General features: G+C 46.6%; 1 pseudogene; it reads right to left on the reverse strand.

The window, feature by feature from the left end:
- Nucleotides 1–5439: 5439 nt before the first annotated feature.
- LOC147261123 (tubby protein homolog pseudogene) lies at nucleotides 5440–7311 on the reverse strand (annotated as a pseudogene).
- Between the last annotated feature and the right edge of the window lie 1834 nt (nucleotides 7312–9145).

Genomic DNA, 9145 nt, shown 5'->3' on the forward strand with positions numbered 1-9145 from the left:
CACGACTATCCTGCTGAAGTCGTCCAGAAACGGAGGTCGTATGTGGACATCAAAAAGGTCCTCAAAGAAAAAAAGATCCGTTTCCAGACACCGCTAACGAAAATATGGATACACTGGAACGACGGAGTGAAAACGTACGACAGCGCCAGGGAAGCTGAGTGGGATATGAGAGAGAGGGGACACACAGTGGACCCACCAGGAGAAGACGGCACACCTGCGGCTACGAGGAAGAAACGAGTGACGCCCGATTGGCAACATGTGAAAGGGAAGGATACGAGACGGGAAGCGGCACACCGTGCCAGAGCGATGCTGCAGAAATACCACATGAAAACATATTTTATATATATATTATATTAAAATAACAAATTTAGATGATAGAAGACGGCACACAGTGTGGAGACTCAATTTGGGAATAATGAACAATGATCAAACAAGGCAGAAGGTTACAATGGAAATAAAAAGATTCACAGAGGAAAATAACAATGACGCTGAGGACCCAACAAGTTTTTGGGTTGCCATGAAGGCGGTCATTGGAGGAAAGCTGACAGCTGAAGCAGCATACAGAAACAGAGTCAAAGAAGAAGCCTAGAGACTGAATCCTGAGAAGCTAAGGGAACTGGAACAGAAACACCAACGTAGTAACGACTCCAAGATAAGTCAGCAAATTAAAGAAACAAAAACCAAAATAGATGACATACTACTGGATGAAATTGAAAAAAAGAATAAATACCTTAAGATGAGTTAGCATGAAGTAGGCTCAAAGGCCACTACCATATTGGCAACGCGAATAAGAAAACAACAGGCAATTAATAAAATCTACAAAATTAAAGATCCACTCACAGGTGAGACAGCATCCACCCCAGATGGTATTGGAGAAATCTTCCAAAGATACTACCAAGATTTGTAGACACAGCCTACAGAGAAGAGAATGAAATGAGTGCATTCCTGGAGTCGTTAGCTCGACCTTCAACAGGACGAATACAAAATGGAAAATTAACAGCTGAGATCACAAATGAGGAGGTGAGAGAGGCAATAAATACATTGACAAACAATGAAACACCAGGGAGCGATGGATACCCAGTTGAGTGGTGTCAGATGTTTGGAGACGAGCTGACTCCACCGCTCCTTGCTTCTTTCACTTGGACTCTCCAAACAACAAAACGCCCCCATCGTGGGCCGAGGCCATAATTACAGTCATTCTGAAACAGGGAAAGGACAAAGAGCAGTGCGCCAGCTACACACCCATTTCCTTCGTAAATGTAGATTACAAAATATATACAAAAATAATCTCGAAAAGACTGAACACCTTTATATCAGAAATAATAGAAGAGGATCAAACAGGATTTGTAGGAGGACGACAGACTCGTGATAGCATTAGAAGAACACTACAAGCACTGCAGTGGAACAAGCCAGAAAAGACTAAAAGAGCACTTTAGTCGTCAGTATAGATGCAGACAAACCCCGTGATCGTGTCAACTGGACATTTCTGTATAAAGGAGTAGAGAAATTTGGGTTCAACAATAAATCAATACAGTACATAAAGACACTTTATCAACAACCAACTGCAAGAATCAAAATCAACAGGAGTCTGACAGATAAAATCCAGAGGTCAACAAGGCAAGGGTGCTGTCTGTCACCCGCCCTATTTGCTCTCTTTGGAGAACCACTTGTGCAGGCTACCAGACAGGACCAAGGATCAGAGGAGTGACGGTGAACGATGGAGAGCAAAAAATAGGCCTCTTGGCGGATGACATCATTACCTACCTTGAACACCCAAACAAATCACTCCCTACTTTGATGAAGCTTCTGGACACATTCGGAAACCTGTCAGGGTATAAAATAAATGTTGCAAAGACTCAGATATTAACGCTTAACTACAACCCACCAAAGGAGATCCAGGAATTATTTCATTTCAACTGGAAACTTAAGAGAACTGAATATTTGGGGGTCATAATCACCAACTGCAAGGAACCTTGGAGTCATTGTTGACCATGACCTTTCCTTCAGCTCCCACATAAAGCATGTGACTAGGACCGCCTTCTTCCACCTGCAGTATCACTAAGATCAGGAACATCCTTTCCCAGAGTGATGCTGAGAAACTGGTGCATGCATTTATCACTTCTAGGCTGGACCACTGCAACTCTCTCCTGTCAGGATGTCCCAACAACTCTCTAAAGAGTCTCCAGCTGGTCCAGAACGCTGCTGCCAGGGTTCTGACAGGAGTTAGAAGAGAGAACACATCTCTCCACTTTAGCTTCTCTCCTTCCTGTAGGATCTAGGACTTAAAAATCCTTCTGCTGACTCATCAGGCTCTCAATTATGAAGCTCCATCCTCTCTGAGGAGGTCATTAGTCCCTGCTGTCCTACCAGAGCTCTCAACTCCCAGAATGCAGGTCTGTTAGTGACTCCCAGTATCTCTAAAACAGACTGGGAGGTAGAGCCTTCAGGTACTGGCTCCTCTACTGTGGAACCAGCATCTCTCCATGGGTCAGAGAGGCAGACACTCTGACTACTTTTAAGTCCAGGCTTAAGACCTTCCTTTATGACAGAGCCTTCAGTTAGGACTGGTTCAGGTACTCTGAACCATTGATAGCTATGCTGCTCCAGGCTGAGACTGCTGGGGGACACATCAGGTTACATGGAGCCCTCCCCTCCCCTCCTCTCCTCTCCTCTCTCCCCCTCTCTCCTCCTCTCCTCCCCGCACATTTTTGGAACTCTCATTACCACTACTTGTTGCACTTTGTAGTTTGGCCTTGGTGTCTCTCAGTCTCTCTGTGCTTCCACAGATCCACCAGAGCTCTAACCGCCGCCTGCATCGCCCCCCCCCCCACCCCTCTTATTCCCTACTGTTACACCGGCCTGCGCTCCCCTTCCATGAACCAGTCTGCCATCCAGTCCCCCATCAAGCTGGCTTGCTCTCCCTGCCTCCCCTCCCATGAACCAGTCTACCATCCAGTCCCCCATCAAGCTGGCTTGCTCTCCCTGCCTCCCCTTCCATGAACCAGTCTACCATCCAGTCCCCCATCAAGCTGGCTTGCTCTCCCTGCCTCCCCTCCCATGAACCAGTCTACCATCCAGTCCCCCATCAAGCTGGCTTGCTCTCCCTGCCTCCCCTTCCATGAACCAGTCTACCATCCAGTCCCCCATCAAGCTGGCTTGCTCTCCCTGCCTCCCCTCCCATGAACCAGTCTGCCATCCAGTCCCCCATCAAGCTGGCTTGCTCTCCCTGCCTCCCCTCCCATGAACCAGTCTACCATCCAGTCCCCCATCAAGCTGGCTTGCTCTCCCTGCCTCCCCTTCCATGAACCAGTCTACCATCCAGTCCCCCATCAAGCTGGCTTGCTCTCCCTGCCTCCCCTCCCATGAACCAGTCTACCATCCAGTCCCCCATCAAGCTGGCTTGCTCTCCCTGCCTCCCCTTCCATGAACCAGTCTACCATCCAGTCCCCCATCAAGCTGGCTTGCTCTCCCTGCCTCCCCTCCCATGAACCAGTCTGCCATCCAGTCCCCCATCAAGCTGGCTTGCTCTCCCTGCCTCCCCTCCCATGAACCAGTCCACCATCCAGTCCCCCATCAAGCTGGCTTGCTCTCCCTGCCTCCCCTTCCATGAACCAGTCTACCATCCAGTCCCCCATCAAGCTGGCTTGCTCTCCCTGCCTCCCCTTCCAGAAGCTTCCCTCTTCAACTGTTATTAACATTTCCATGTTTCCTACATTCTGTGTTATAAACTGTTTTCTTGTCTGTAACAACATCTCCTGCACGTCTGTCCCTCCTGGTGAGGGATCCTCCTCCCCTCCTCACCCTGAGGTTTCTCAGATTTTTCCCTGTTAAAGGTTTTCTATGGAGTTTCTCCTCAGTCGATGTGAGGCTCTGAGGGCAGAGGATGTTGTTATGATGCCATGAAGCCTGGAGACAAACTGGTGGGGAAAACAGGCTACAAAGAAAACTGCCTTGCCAAATCACTACCTAAATTATTTCAATCAAACTGTGGCAAGATAAGTCAGGAAATACAAAAAGACATTGAAAGATGGTCCACATTGACATTAGATTTTAGCTCACGGATTCAGATAATTAGAATGAATGTTTTACCAAGGCTTTTCTACCTGTTCCAATCTCTACCAGTAGAGGTCCCCCAGTCTCAATTTATGAGATGGAATAGATGAATATCAAGGTTTGTTTGGGGAGGGAGGAAACCAAGAATAAGGTTGGAGACTCTCCAGCCACTGAAAGAAGATGGAGGGTTGGGACTCCCAACTTTGAAAATGTACTTTTGTGCAGCCCAATTAAGGTTTACTGTTGGTTGGTGCAACACAGATTTTACCGCAAAGTGGAAAGAAATGGAAAAACAAATCGGGGAGTACCAAATAGAGAGTGTTATAGGAGATGAAGAAACATGCCAACAGACTAAAAACCAAGTAGACCCGATTGTGTTGTTTACACTGAAGGTTAGGGTTCAACATAATACAGAAATATAAGATCCAGGGAGACACCGGCTCCTTAAAGTGGGTCGCATTGAGAGCAATTTTGAACCAGCAAGATACGATAAAGGATTTCAAAGGTGGACAGGGAAGGGAATGACAGCAACGTGTGTGTTCGTGAAAGACGGACAGCTGGAGAGTTTCCAAAATTTAAAATAAAAATATGATTTAGATAAAAACGAATTCTATAGGTTCCTACAACTGAGGGATGACTATATGGAAAAGATAAAGACGCATCCCTCCAGAGAAGTGAATGCTGTGATTCAAATCATAATTAATACATACAAGGAGACCAAATGTAGAACTTTATCAAGATTATATAAAAGTTTGATATCTAATAAACATTCAACTAAATGTATAAAACAAAAATGGGAATCAGAATTACAGATAAAAATGAATGATGAAGAGTGGCTAAATATGTGGACAATACACCACACGTCCACTAGTTCTCGGATCTGGAGGAGTTCTCTTGGAAAAATCTGAAACGATTTTTTGTTTCACCAAGATCAAGAGTGAACAGTTGAACAAAAACACACCCTGTTGGAGAGGCTGTGGAGTCGTGAACGTGGACCACTCGCATATTTTTGGGGAATGTGATCAAATCAGACGATTTTGGCAAATAATACACGACACATTGGTTAAAATTCTTGCGTATCCAATTCCTGTGTCTTGTAAGGTCCTGTATTTATGTAATTTAACTGCAGAGAATGTGAGAGCGGAAGACACATACTTGGTAAAAGTACTATTGACAGCAGCCAAAAAAGCAAATTGTTTTCTTCTCTCTGGGGGGGGGGGGGGCGTAACAGAAAATAATTGAGAGGTACTGCTCCATGGCAACAACATCACTTTTCTATGAAAGACGAGCACCGTCACTGAGTTTTTATCATCCATTTGTTTGGTTTGTTTTATTTCCGATGAATTAGAACATTTATATTGAAATCAAATAAAAACAAATACAATCTAAAAACAAGCACGATGTGTTTGAAGAGTGTTGACCTCTTTATCAAACCCTTAACGCATTTATAATTCTTAAGAGCCCCAAATGGATTGGGAACATGAATAAAGACCATAACAAGAAACAACTCAGAATATGACACTTCATCATCCATACAGCTTTTCAAAATCATGTTGTGTTGTCTTTTAATAACAATCCACTTCCCATTGGAATAAAAGTAACTCATAAGAAATCCCCTCCCCTTCTTCAAGCTTGGAGCCCCGATCAGTGAGCTGGGAGTTCTCAGGTTCTGTGCAGGATCCAGATGTTCCTACCATCTCTCTTCTTTGGTCTTGGCTTTGGGAGAGAGAAATATTCAACACCCCTCCCTGAAATTTGTCTGCATGTCAGCCATCAGACTTGTAGGTCCCATAGTTGCAGTGTATTTTCACCACTGCTGAATGCTTGAAAGGCCTCCGTTGCACAGTCAAGATGGCCCATGTAGGACTGGATTTGGCCGCGGGCGTCTTAGGGGGGCTGAGTGAAGGCCACTGCAGGCACGACTGCGTTACTCACAGGCCAGTTTGCCATCAAAAGAGGAGAGGGCGATGGCAGCTTCCCAGTGCAGCTCCTGGCTTTTCTGGACTCATTTGTTGGGTCAGAGGAAATCAGGTGCAGGTGTTTTGTACATCTTTTTCCTGGCAGCCATTAGAAACTCCTTCTCTCCGTCTTCCCCGTCCGTGTGGAGCTGATAAACGGGGAGGCCGTTGCTCTGGTCCCTGGTGATCCTCCACTGGATGGTCTCACCATGGGGGTAAGTAGAAACACATCACAAGCTCATTTAGATCTTTCACAAACAGAGGAGACGATGCCCTTGAATTCCGTTCACTCCCTGTGGGTTCCTGCCTGGGGGTGGAGAGAGGGGACAACGCACTTGGTGACGCTGTCCCTCCATTCCTCCAATCTGTGTCGTCCTCTGTCTCCTCCTCAATCGACTTCTGAGTGCCTCTTGTCCATGAGGGAATCAGCTCACCAAATGGCAGTTTGCCATCAAAAGAGGAGAGGGCGATGGCAAACGCCTGAAAGGCACACATGGGGAAGGAGTAGTCCAGGATGAAGACGTCCTCTGACACGCGCCCACACTGCATCACCACATAGTCCTCATTTTGAGGGTGGACGAGCTGGAAATTCTTCTCAGACGTCCGTGTGACTCGCCCGTTGAAGTCGAGAGTGAATGACTCAATCCGCTCATCCCAGCTGGGGCTCTTGCTCTGCAGGGTGATCAGCTGATCCATGTCATCGTTTGCTTGCCTCATCAGGAGGGTTTCCTGCTCATTCTGTGGACGAATGCTCACTCTGGCATCATTCTCCAGGATCCCAGGGACGACCACTTTCATTTTCCTGGGACCCCAAACCCCATGATCACTCCTCTCATAGCTAACAGCTGCTAGCTCCTGCCGCACTGCTTCACTCCCTTTCCTCTTTGTTGTTGCCGGGTTTTCTCCACAGTCATAAACTGCGTACTTGGTACCCAGCAAATTGGACCTCAGTTTTCCGATATAGCCGCTGGCTTTCCTTGACAGATTGGAGTGTTCGGTAGAAATCACATAGTTTGAAGTTCTACACTTCTTCCTTTTTCTAGCGGCCATTAGAAAGACATTCTCTCCGTCTTCCCTCTCCATGTGGAGGTAGTAAACTGGGTAAAAACTGCTCTGGTCCCTGGTGATCCTGCACCGGATGACTTCTTCCTCAGGAGCAGGACGCATGGCGAACTCCTGCAGATCCTCCACCGACAGAGGAGACGCTGACATTTCATCTTCCTCACTCTCTGAAGAGTACTGAAGGGACTCTGCACTGTCGTCTTCCTCCTCCTCCTGATCCTCCTCCTCCTGTTCCTCATCCTCCTCCTCCTGATCCTCCTCCTCCTCCTCCTGTTCCTCCTCCTCCTCCTCTTCCTCCTCCTCCTGTTCCTCATCCTCCTCCTCCTGATCCTCCTCCTCCTCCTCCTCTTCCTCCATTTGCCACCAGGCCCTCATGTTGCTTTGATTGAGTGTGTCCTCGTCAGAGCCATCTTCAGGCTCACTCAGGGAGGAGTCGCCGAGGGACCCGCTGCTCTGAGAAGTCTGGTCCAACAGAGTTTTGTGAGACTCTGTCCAGTTGCATCCAGCACGAGACAAATGCATTCCCTCTGATTCCAGGTGTTTCCTCAGGCATTCCTCTTGTATATTTCCAGGTCTCTGTAGCTGAAAGAGAAAACATGTCAGCTTCACATTAGCGCCAAAACTGTCAAGGTTGTTGTTGGTGTTGCTGTTAGGCTGCTGCCCCTGCAACCCGAAAATGGATGGATGGATGGGCTCATGCATCATCGTTCCTGTTTCCTACGACTGATAGTATTATTTGAGGTACAAGATGACAACCCAAATAGTACCGCAACGAGACTTAAGGTGGAGAAGGTGATTGTGACACAGGTAGTAGCCATGACAGCGAGGAAGCTCCACCTCAGCCCCAATCACTTGTTCACTCGTATAGAAAAAGAACAGATGACAACGCTAACTTTGATCAACAATATCCCAAAGTAAACACGTACTATAAACATGTAGTGTATACATGTACTATAAACATGTATACACGTACTATAAACATGTATACATGTACTATAAACATGTATACATGTACTATAAACATGTATACATGTATCATTTCCACCCATCTGGTGTTTGCCAGAGACGTTAAATGGTGAAAGTTCTTTACCGGTTCATCCCGCCAACGCTGTTCCTTAGGATTCATGTTAGTTTCCTGTTCCTTGATGTCGGTGTCGTTGTTGTGGTGGTTTGTTTCCATCAGAACTTTTCTATCCCTTGTCAGGTGCAGGTGTTCTGTTATACCATGTGACGACGATGATGACAGACAGGTGACATCACTGTTAGTGACTGAGATGACAAGAAGACAGACTGCCATGATTTTGTCTGAGTTCACCCTCAGAACTACGACTGTGATCTCACCACCGACTCTGAAGTCCTGCTGCCGAGTGTGGCTGTGCGTGTGTGTGTGTGTGCACAGTCTTTATCTGCAATACTCCCAAACAGCCCCACTGAGTCCAGACAGAAGCATGTTGCCTCAGTCCAGTCTTTCTCAAATAGTGGGGCGATGCTGGGGGGCGCGCGCGCATGACCTTAAGGAACATGCTTCTATTTTCTTTTTTGCCGTACTAGAATAAAGTGTACAGTAATTGCACATCCACTACAGTAGTTGGCAGTGGCGCTCTCATTGTCAGAGTGTGTGCATGTCACACTGTGGTGAGGTGGTGGTTATTTGTCTTGTCACTTCCTGTCTTATTGTGAAATATTGACTCTCCTCTCATTTCAGGTCACTTGCCCTTCCTCCTGTGCCAGTCTGATTGTCTGCCCCGCCCTGATTGTTTCCACCTGTGTCCCCTGACCTTGTGTTTAAATAGTCTTTGTCTCCCTTTGTCCACTGCCAGTGTGTTTCGTCCTTGTGCGTTCACCCCAGCCAGAGACTCAAAGCCCTGCCACAGCCTTGATCAAGTTACCTCAAGTTTGCCTGTTGATTTCTGTTTGCATCCCTCTGAGAGAGTTTTTGGTTGTAAGTTTTATACCTTAGTCCAGGGTTAGTAGTTTTGTTTACAGCCCTTTTTCTTTCCTCCGCTTGGAGTGATTTTTATTTATTGATAATATTTGATAGCTTTTGTGTTTTCCTCCTTGATTGGAGCGAT

The sequence above is a fragment of the Aulostomus chinensis genome, chromosome 5, assembly GCF_037954235.1.
Source record: "Aulostomus chinensis isolate RoL2024-O1b breed Wild chromosome 5, RoL_Achi_v1.0, whole genome shotgun sequence".
NCBI classification, from domain to species: Eukaryota; Metazoa; Chordata; class Actinopteri; order Syngnathiformes; family Aulostomidae; genus Aulostomus; species Aulostomus chinensis.